Here is a 12,002-nt window from a genome sequence, read left to right as displayed (position 1 = left end):
TAATATGTGTCAGAGTTCAGCTTTTGACATATTTTGATGAATATTAAACTCACAGCTAAAGTGGAATCATCTTAGGAGAGCTCTAGTTGCAATACTGAAAACTTTAACAGTAAAACTGGAAAGACAAAAAACAGATAAAACAAGCATAGGAGGTGAGTGGGAATAGTCTGAAACATCAGAGCAATTAAAGGAAATGCACATGGGTGTTCACAGCTGCAGATATTTAACAACTGGAGCGGTCCAACTGGGTCTCACCCACCTCTGAAAGTGCTCATGGCACCTTGAGTGAATCTCAAAGATGCTAATTACGGGTGCTTGAATTAAATGGAGGTTAGATGATAGACTCTGTAGGTAATCCACGTCTAAGATCCCTGGATTTTTTGAGAAATGTGTGCTTGCACAGATTAGCCTATACTTTTTATATATCTTACATAAATGCCCAGCAAATAGTGAACTAAAAAGACTTTTAATGCCTGGACAGCAATCATGAGCCTTTCTTTCTCCAAGGTAGCTGAGTTTTTGCTTAGAAACTCATAAAAGTCAAGCACTGTATTCAAGATTACACTCCTTGTCATGTACACAAAGCAATATTCTCCACCTCTTAGGACTGCAAGACTTCCATAGAGATAAAAAAAATGTGATCTGAACCATAAATGGAATTCCTCTAAGTGGAGGAAGCTGAGAGATGGAGGAGAGGGAGGAATTTCTGAGATGGATCTAAACAGGAGATCAACTCTGAATCCAATTACATAAGGGCAAAGCTGATAGTTACTTAATCCTGAGACCCTGAGGCATGTCAATGATTTCAGATGTCTTTCAGCACACATGGATTATAGTGTGGAATTTCGGACTATTAAGGAAACCCACAAGGCTATGGAATCATAAAAGAAAAGACCTGTGGGAGAAGAGTTAAGAATTCTGCTTCCAAGTCGCCATTATTGCCAGGAGAAGTATTTGAAATGCTTTGGAAGTAATTTTAATTTTAAAATACTTGCAAAATTAAGAGGCATGCATCCAAGTTGTCAGTAAGAGAGCTATTAATGAACAACTAACAATGAGGTGGTTCTTTATGAGATCTCTTCTTGAAAAAGACTATTGACTTGTTTTGAAACCTTTAGGGGACTGCTTGCCAACAGAGACAGAAATGGAATGTAGTTATACTACTGAAAAAAAATACGTATACAATTGGCAGCACCTTGAAATCTATGAGAAAATGATTTCAATTTTAAAATCACATTCCAGAATGAGACACCTGCTTAAGCAAAGGTACTTTGGTGTGTGTATGTGTGTATATACACAAATGTCTATGGCTTTAGTATAAATCCCTTCTAATCAAAATGTTTTCCATGGACTAGTAGCACTGAGATCACCTGGGAGATTGTTATAAATGCAGAATTTCCAGTCTCATCCAAGACCCACTGAATCAGAATCTTCATTTTATCAAGATCCTGGGATGATTCATATGCACATTAAAGTTTGATAAGTACTATAAATCACTTTGTTTTCAGTCACAGAGATACAACCTACTACACACATGCCCATTGAATAAAAGCCATCTATATAATAACTAACATGGGAATAATTAAGGACAATAGAGTATACACAAGTGTCTTTAAAGAGGGGAACACAAGTCAACCTCTTATAAAGAAAAATAATAATTTTATAATAAAAAACGACTGGGGAAAGTACCTACATACAGCATCTTACAAAGACATTATTTAGCAGTAGTAGCCTTTTGTAAGATTACTATATAAGCTCTATTTGATATTGAATACATATTAATTCATCACAATTCTGTTGAAACAATGGAATGCAGTAGATATGAAAGGTCTGTAAACTGCATCATGCCATGTAAATAAAAACTATTCTTTTATTTGACATCCCCAGGTCAGAGACCTAAATCATCCCTTGCTCCTCATTCTTTCTCACTTTGTCTCATTCATCTAACAACTCTGGAAAACCTGTGGACCTTTATCACTGAAACGTTTACCAATCTACTCCTTTTTCTTTGATGATTATCATGATTGCCTAAAGTAATCCCATGATCTTTTTCTAGGCTTAGGACAATCACCTTCTAACTGATATTTCTCCTTCTAGTGACTCCCCTCCTATCTATTATCCACATTGCCTTCAGCTATCTTCCTAAAAAAGAAATGGAACCATTTCATTCATCTGCATGTACCTTGCTATTGACTCTCCATTGTCCATAAGGCCAAGTTCAATACTTTGACCCGCTTTATAAGGGTCTTGAGAACATAAACCAATTTATATTTTAAGTCTGATTTGTTGCAGACATCCCTTTCTGTTTCTCTATTCATACCCCTACATCTTATGCCCAGCTACACTTAACTACTCTTTGTTTCCTGTTACCTTTACTAAGTTAATAACTCCATGGGTGTTCCTTCATTGAGTAGGTGGCAGCCTTCTTGCCTCTGATAATGTAATTATTACATATAATTATGTATGTTTTTATTAAAAGCACTTAGTAAACAGTAAGATGAAGTTGCATTCCTTATGTATTAGTTTCTCTTTAACATTACTTTCATATTTAATTACAAGTCTCATATAGCATTCTAGGGTCATTAACTAGTAGGGTCTGCAATTTTTTTTTCATCAGTCTAGCCATGCGTAATCACTAATCAATCAAGAATATATATAGGCTGGGCATGGTGGCTCATGCCTGTAATCCCAGCACTTTGGGAGGCTAAAGTGAGAGGATTGCCTGAGCCCTCGGGTTCGAGACCAGCCTGGACAACTTGATAAGATCTCATCTCTACAATAAATCAAAAAGTTAACTGGGCATGGTGGCATGCGTCTGTGGTTCCAAGTACTTGGAAGGATGAGGCAGAAGTATCACCTGAACCAAGCAGTTCAAGCCTGCAGTGGCTGTGAGTATGCCACTGCACTCCCACCTGAGAGACAGAGTGAATTCCAACTCAAAAAAAAAAAAAAGAATATATATAAGAGGTAATTCAATGAAAGGTAGAAACTTTGCAAAAATGATAAGGAATTTGGGTGTTTAATGTGTCAGATATTTCTATTTGTACTACAGACATTTCCATTTGTAATATTGTTAAATTTATTGGATTTAGAAAATATGCAGAATAAATGCACAAAATATTTTAAAATGTTGAACCCTTTGACTAATTAATATATTTCATAATATACATATATAGCATTATATATAATTAGATGTTTATATAATGTAGTTATAACATATACATTTCATTTATAATATATACAGTGTGCACATGTGAGGGTGGTGGGTGCACTTAAAACACAGACTCCTTCACCACTATAAAATGCATCCATATAACCAAAAACTATTTGCACCTCCTAAAGCTATTGAAATAAAGGAAAAAAAAGAAAAAAATATATTTTACAATATAAATATATACCATTATATATAATTATGTTTATATAATATATTTATAATATATACCTTTTATATATTTATGTAATAAATATGTGCAATTTAATATGAAATACCAAACATTGAATTTTCAAAATAAAAATATTTGAGAAGTTTTACAAAATATATATGTATTATTATCTATTTGCATAATTTACTTTATTATGTTATATTATCTAGTATTATGAAGCCAGATTCAAGTATCTGCATTTTAACTCACTATTATCTTTCCTTTTTATCTTTCTTACAAAAGGTTATTAGAAACCAAATATCACATAATAATATTTGTGTAATTATTCCAACTTTAAGTATTTATTTCCCTTCAAGTGAAAAAACAGTTTTAGGTTTTCTGTACTAGAAAAGCAAATAAAATTGACAATTCTAAGTGTGACCAAACTTAAGCTTTGTCATTGAAAACATAGTCCCAAAGTATCCTTTTAAGTCCCTAACACAGTTTGATTCTAAAATAAACAATTCACAATATGAAATAATAAATGACAATTGTTCAATGGAATATTTAATATAAAAGGAGAATAGTGGCCAGGCATGGTGTCTCTAGCCTATAATCCCAGCTCTTTGGGAGGCCAAGGTGAGGGGATTGCCTGAGCCCATGGATTCGAGAACAGCCTGTGCAACTTGGTGAGACCTCATCTCTACAATAAATCAAAAAATTAGCTGGGCATCGTGGCGTGCTCCTGTAGTTCCAGGTACTTGGAAGGCTGTGATGGAAGGATCTCCTGAGCCCAGCAGGTCGACACTGGGGTGGTCAAGAGTGTGCCACTGCACTCCAACCTGAGACTCCAACTCAAAAAAAAAAAAAAAAAGAAGAAGAAGAAAAAGAAAAAAAAGAAAGCAGAATAGCAATGTTTTACATTCATACAAGATCACAAAAACTTGCATCTCGTGCATCCTCTTTTGAAAAGCTGTTGCAAGATTTGCTGAAGCAAAACAAAGGAGTAAAGCAAGAAAGAGATAGATATGAAATTCAAGAAATAGGTGTTCCAACATGAGAGTAAAAAAACAAAAGGGAACTCCTGGGATCCATAAAAAGAATACTCAGAACAAAAGTTTTGTAGTTGTCTAGAGAGCAGCTAGTATATATGGGAATACAAGCACAAAGAGTTCTACTATAGTGCTCCCAAGGGGGTGTATAAAAGGCAAAATTGTTAGATTTCACAGTTGTAATACATTCAGATTATCTATAAAACATTGTAGGAGAATGGAAATATAATCCCAAAACACCATGTGGCTCTGTTATAAATTTCATAAATATATATGTATAGATCTATTACTATAACCAACAAATATTGCCATAATCTAAAAATGAAATTATTCTATTTGAAGGATAAACAGAAAAGAAGTGGGACTCTGTCTGTTCATTGGGAGGGGAGTAGAGCTTGAAAGAGAGCCAAATACCTTCTATTATAGGCACTGTATAAGTTATTGACTACTTATAACAATTTATCCCAAACTTAGCAGTTAAAACAGTAAACACTTACTATTTCACACAGTTTCTTTGCACCAGGACTTTGGGAGCAGTTTAGCTGGTACTTCCAGTTCAGGGTTTTTCATAAGGGTAGCAGTCAAGACGCTGGCTGAGGCTTAAATGGGGCTTCCTAGGTAGCTCATCCACACCAGTCGGCAAGTTAGTGCTGTTGAATGAAAGCCAGTACACATGGATCTCACCACATGGACCTCTCCATAGATCTGCTAGGTCATCTTTATGACATTAAAGCTGGCTTCTCCCAGAATAAATGATCCAAGATTGAATGAGATAGAAGATACAATGTGCTATCTAACTAAGCTATAGGAGTCACATACCAGCATTTTTACAATACTCTATTGGCTACACAAGTCACTCAGGCCTATTCAATGTGGGAGGAGACCCCAAAAAACCACTAACCAGCAACTGAGAATTACTGAAGGTCATCTTGAAGACTGGCTACCACAGGAATTTTTTTTTAAATATCATATTTTTATTTAAAATATGCATATTACTTGTAAATATAAAGTTAACTAACAACAAGAAACTATTAAAAGAGGTAAAAGTGATGCTTCTGGAAAGCAGAAATGCAGGTAGGCGTTAGCAGCAAGAGATTAATGTAATTTTATTTTTTATAGAGCTATTTGACTTTAAAAATTATATTCACTTATAACTTGATCGACATAAAAATAATTAACTAATTAATAAAACTAACTAACAAAATTAATTTGGTAAACAATGCAGACTAAAATACGTTTGCTGAGTGAATAAACAGATGACAGAATTGGAGATTTAGATGAAACCAAATCCACATTTGAGTTTACCTTGCACCTCTCATTGGATTTGGTAATGTTATAGAAATTTCTAACTGGCTGGAGCTTTAATCTTATAATTCAATAGCTTTACTCGTAGAATAATCCTTCCAGGTTTTAAGTGGTCCTTATCTACCTTTCTTGCTCTACTGAATTAGAGGCTATTCTTTTGCTTTCATCTTCTAATTTAGTGAAAGAAATGAGACCCTGAATTAACATATATATATGTAGCAGTTGCTACTGTCGATTGATGGCCCTGGATAAAGAGGGGGTAGACTTAACTCTTCAGTTTTCTAATCAGTACTTAGAATGGGCATTTATTTTTCTCTACCTTTACTAGATATCTTTTGGTAATGTTGGGTAATAAGCTGAAGGCTCTTAAAAAGATCAAAGTGTCTGGTGAACCAGGCAGAATCCCAAAGCTGAACTAGACCTCATCAATCTATGGACTTTGCCATCCCTGAAGAAGAACAAGCATGAAGGGCATCTTCAATCAACTAGTGCATTTGTGTTGCTGTCAGAATAACCAGTTGGAGATCTGTGTTGTTCTTCACTAAAAAGGCTGCAGATTCATTGGGCTTTAATAGGTCTGAAGGACTATGATCAAATTTATAATCATCTGGCTCAAAAAGGTGTGCAGAATCTCATTCATAGTGGATAAATAAGAGTCATGGTTACAGTGGAAAATTCTGGCATTAAAATATTGGTTATAAAGTCACTGCTAGAAAAAGAACAACACAATAGTGACACAAGGGTAGCCTATTTATTTTCCACATGCCAAGAATATATCAAAATAAAAACCAATAGGATATCTGCATAGTGGCCAAGTAGACAGAGATTTTAACTCGCTTATTCACGGTAACATTTCAGGCTTTGCCTATAGTAGGCATTTAAAAGATGCTTGTTAAATTTTATAAATAAGCAAATGCTATATCAGTATGGCCTTTCTCTAGTCCAGGACCTGGGCACACAGCCAGAATAAACTTGGGCTTTCCAAAAGTCATGTGCACTCTGGCCAGAATCATCAATTCTCTCTAGTTGTTTCACTATGAAGAAGGTCTGGATGAACTTAGTGAGAAAGTCTCATTAGCTGCCACTCTATGGCGGCATGTCTACACATTCTTTAGGTTTTGTGTTCCTGGTCTGTTTGCATTCTTTCTGCTCATGATTTTAAATTATTGCCTTTCTTCTTTAATGTTGTTCTTATTTCTTTTATGTTACCTAACATTCTGTCTAATGACGGAAGATAATGATAAAAAATAATAGAGGCCACGAAATATCGAGACTTGCTATGATAAAAGTCTTCTAAGATAAAATTTCATTCTCACAGCAATTCATAACCTGTGAAAAATGTCCATACAGCCCTATTTTACTATTGAAATGACTGAAACTTGGTAAGATTAAGCAATCTATTTAAGTTCAAAAAGCTAGAAAATGCTTGAGCTAAGATACAAACCTAAATATGTCTGAGGGCAAAGCCTAATCTCCTAGTTGCTATAGAACGCCATTAATTTGGAACAAAGTTAGGTTTATATAAATAAATAATCAATTATTAGATACTAATTGATTTTCAATCATTTGTTTAGCACTAAAGACAACAGCAATAACAGCAAAAAAAAATTTACCAGCCTCAGTTCTTAAGGATCTTATATATTAGTTGTGAAAAAAAGAAAATAAGACCATCTATAGTAAATTATTAAAAATTATAGAAGATAATTTATAACTATACATGTTCGTGTACTAAGTAGTATAAGAAAGTAATCTGGATGCCAGGTGCAGTGGGTCACACCTATAATCCCAGCACTTTGGGGGGGCTGAGGTGAGAGGATTACCTAAATCCACAGGTTTGAAACCAGCCTGGGCAAATTGGTGAGAACTTGTCTCCACAATAAATCAAAAAATTAGCCAGGCATAGTGGTACATGCCTATAGTTCCAGCTACTGGGAAGGCTATGGCAGAAGGATCGCCTGTGCCCAGTAGGTCAAGGCTGCAGTGGCCACGATCATGCCACTCTAGCCTGGGTGACACAGAGTGAGACTTCAACAACCCCCAAAAAAGAAAGTAATCTGGAAATTTTAAAATGGAAGGAAATCTGCAAATATTAAGTCAATGGGAGATTTCTTCTCAGGAAATTAAAATTAAGCTGAATCTGAAGGATGCTAAGAATAAAATTGATGGCAGCAAAGACAGCCTTTCACATAAAGGAAATGGTTAGAAATTAAGTACACAAACATAAAAGATAGGACTTTGGGGGGCCAGGGTGATTAGGTGTATACAAGGAATTGGCATATTAAGTAGGTCAATAGTAATAAAGTTTAAATATCTCAAAAATTTTAAGTCTAGGTGCTTGGAAAAAAATTTTTTTGACCAAGAATTTGGGAAGAAAGTGTCATTTGAGGAATAAAATGAGAAGCTTAATTTGCATGTGTTGAGTTTGAAATGATATTCAGTTGGAAATATCAAGCTGCAGAGTTGGAGACATTGTACTGAGAATTGGATAATGATCAGAATTTATTACACTGGGACAGATGAGAGCAGGACATGGGACATACTGACGGTCAGGTTCTGTCCAAAAATTAATCAACACCACAGCATTAGTGAATATGTGAATAAATTAGTTAGTATATCTTTAAAGAGCACTAGACTCTCTGTCGCCCAGACCAGAGTGCAGTGACCACTCCCAGCCACTGCAGCCTCTACCTGCTGGGCTCCAGTGATCCTACCACCTCAGCCTTCCAAGTAGCTGGAACTACAGGCATGAGCTACCATGCCCAGCTAATTTTTTTTATTTATTGTAGAGATGAGGTCTCACCAAGATGCCCAGGCAGGTCTCGAATCTGTGGGCTCAGGCAATCCACTCACCTCTGCCTCCCAAAGCGCGGGATTATAGGCTGAGCCACCAAGTCTGGCTTCAAAAATATTCTTAAAAGAATAAGCACAAAAGTAGATAATCTTCAAAATAGAGAGGCTACTAAAATTCTTAAAAGTATACTAGCCATATAAGAAAGTGATGAAGAAAGAGAAATATATAGATCAAAGAACAGACCTTGGAAAATAAAAGGAGTTAGGAAGTGAAAGGAAGAAAATCAAGGGAAATAGATAAAAGTATGACTAAGAGAAGGAGAAGAAACTATGTTGGCATTTTATAACTATAATCATACTCATTATGTTTCATCCTATCTTATCTTCACTTAAAGGTTATATAAATATAAGTAAATATAATCAGTTAGCAAATAGAGGCCTTGACTATTTTAAAGACGTCATTGTGTCAGGCTGGTGATACACGAATGTAAAGTGACATTATAATGTGTGTTTTGAAGAATTTTCAAGACTCTACTTACCTTCTAATCTCCCCACTATCTACTGCAGTACAAACCCTTCTCCCTGCCCTTTCACAAATGGAAATGCCCAAATTTAGAGACCCTACGAAATAGGAAACAAAGGCAAAGCCAATGTGCACAAAAGGCCAATGTTAAATGCACTTATGATACCTAAAGGCAGTTTTCCATTTTCTTTTTTTTATCCACACTACTGATGTCCAAAATTGATTCTTCCTAAATGCACTTTGAAAACCACAGATTATCTTCCCCAAAGGACTTTCCAATCCCCACTCCGCCACTAGTTTGCAATTGACCTTATCTCTCCAGCTCTCTTAGAGCATAAGTTCTCAGACTTTAGCATTTATCAGAATCACCGGGAGGGCTTGTTAACACACAGATTACTGGTCCAGAGTTTCTGATTTAGTAGGACTGGAGTGGGCTCAAGAATTTGCTTTTCTAACTTATTCTCAGGTGTTGATAACACTGCTAGTTTAAGAACCATGAGAATAATTGGCTTAGAAATATATAGTAGTTATTTGTACAGTTATAGCTGCCAGTTAATTTCATACTTACTTTCTTCAAGGTAATATGGTAAGGAAAAAACTGTTCATCTCTGGACTGCCCCTGGGCTGACATATTACCTAGCACAATAATAAGTATGGGCCTAATGAATGACTGAATAGATGAATGGATGAATGGATTTACCCTTATTTCTATCACAAGACATCGTGTGTGTGTCTGTCTTCTAACAGTATCATCCTCTCTCCCTGTTCTTAGAGGAAGACATCTTTGCTTCTCTTTGAAATTAAATCTTCAAGCCTGCAACCTTGATTTCATGCATTCTGGAAGAAATAGATGCAGAAGTGAATCAACTCACTTCCATAATGAGGCATATAATCTCTTCAGAATCCTTTCCAGAAAGTTTTCAACTTACTTTACCCAGATCCATCAGAGGAATCACTATATATGGCAGCTATAGCCTTATAAAATGTATTTTCTAAGTAATAAAATGTGAACATCATTACTTCTTGATCCATGGGCTGCAGAATGTACTTTCTTTCAGCAGGTATGAAAACAACAATTAATCCCTTTGTACAGCTACATCAGAGTTCTTGGGTGACCAGATGCATTGTTAATAGGCAGTAGTATTTTTTGTTTGTTTGTTTGTTTGTTTGAGTTGGAGTCTCACTCTGTCACCCAGACTGGAGTGCAGTGGCCACTCCCGGCCACCGCAGCCTCGACCTGCTGGGCTCCAGCAATCCTTCCACCTCAGCCTTCCAAGTAACCAGAATTACAGGCATGCACTACCACACCCGGTTGATTTTTTTTTTTTTTTAATTGTAGAGATGAGGTCTCGCTGCCCAGGCAGGTCTTGAACCCGTGGGCTCAGGCAATCCACTCACCTCAGCCTCCCAAAGGCGCGGGATTACAGGCTGAGCCACCGAGCCCGGCGGCAGTAGTATTTTAAAAGGAATATTTTTTTCTGAACAGTAGGTCTTAAGAGTGGGCTTTAGATAGTCAGTAAACCATGCTATAAACAGATGTGCTGTCATGCAGGCCTCGTTGTTCCACTTCTAGTGCACAGGAAGGGTAGATATAGTATAATTTTTAAGGGCCCTAGGATTTTTAGAACAATAAATGAGTATTGGCTTCAACTTAAAGTCATCAGCAAGAGAATCAATCTGTCCTTTCAAGCTTTGAAGTCAGGCATTGACTTCTCCTCTCTAGCTATGAAAGTCCTAAATGGCGCCTTCTTCTAACATAAGGCAGTTTTGTCTACAATGAGAATCTATGGTTTAGTGCAGCCCCCTTCATAAATTATCTTAGCTAAATCTTCTGGATAACTTGCTGCAGCTTCTACATCAGCACTTGCCACTTCACCTTGCACTTTTATGTTACACAGAAGGCTTTTTTCTTAAACCCTACGAATGAATCAACCTCTTCTATCTTTCAACTATTTTTCTTCCTCATCTCTCTCAGCCTTCACAGAATTAAAGAGAGTTAAGGCCTTGCTCTGGATTAGGCTTTGGTTTAAGGGAATGCTGTGGCTGGTTTGATTTCCAGTTCTGACCACTGAAATTTTCTCTATGTAGGCAATAAGGTTATTTCACTTTCTTATCATTTGTGTTTTCACTTACTTTTAATTTCCTTCAAGAACTTTTCCTTTGCATCCACAACTTGACTGTTTGGCACAAGAGGCCTAGCTTTCAACCTATCATGGTTTTTGGCATGCCTTCTTCACTAAGCTTAATCATTTCTAGCTTTTGATTTAAACTGGGAAATGTGTAACTCTTCCTTTCACTTGGACATTTAGTGACCATTGTAGGGTTAATTAAGTAGCCTAATTTCAAGATTGTTGTGTCTCAGGAAATAGGAAGGCCTAAGGAGAAGGAAAGAGATTTAAAGGAATAAAGGATTGAAAGATAGAGCAGTCAGAGCAAACATATTTATTGATAAGTGTGGTTTGTGGTGCCCCAAAACAATTACAATAGGGATATCAAAATTACTGATTACAGATTTCTATAACAGATATAATAATGAAAAAGTTTAAAATGCTGTGAGAGTTACCAAAATGTGACCCAGAGACAGAAGTGAGCACATGTTGCTGAAAAAACAGTACTGATAGGCTTGCTCTTTATTGGGTTGCTATAAATCTTCAATTTGTAAAAAATGCATTCATTCCAAAGTGTAATAAAATGAAGTGCAATACAACAAGGTATGCCTGTAGTTATTAAATATTCCACAGAATATTTTCTGTGCACCTTTATGTCTCTATTAGATCATTATTAATCTATTCATTCCTAGTATTCAAGTAGCCAAAACCGACCAATTTTTTCTTTGAAATAGCTTCATATCCATGGTACTCTCTCTGTCTAAACTTTGGGTGCCCCATCTTAAGCACTTATGGTTATATAAGAGGTTCAAATAAATGCTTAACTAACAACATCAGTTTTTCCTAATGCCTGTACAACCAA

Source organism: Carlito syrichta, unplaced genomic scaffold (genome assembly GCF_000164805.1).
Source record: "Carlito syrichta isolate Samal-C Ts95f unplaced genomic scaffold, Tarsius_syrichta-2.0.1 Scaffold303649, whole genome shotgun sequence".
NCBI lineage: Eukaryota > Metazoa > Chordata > Mammalia > Primates > Tarsiidae > Carlito > Carlito syrichta.
This window is presented reverse-complemented; position numbering follows the sequence as displayed.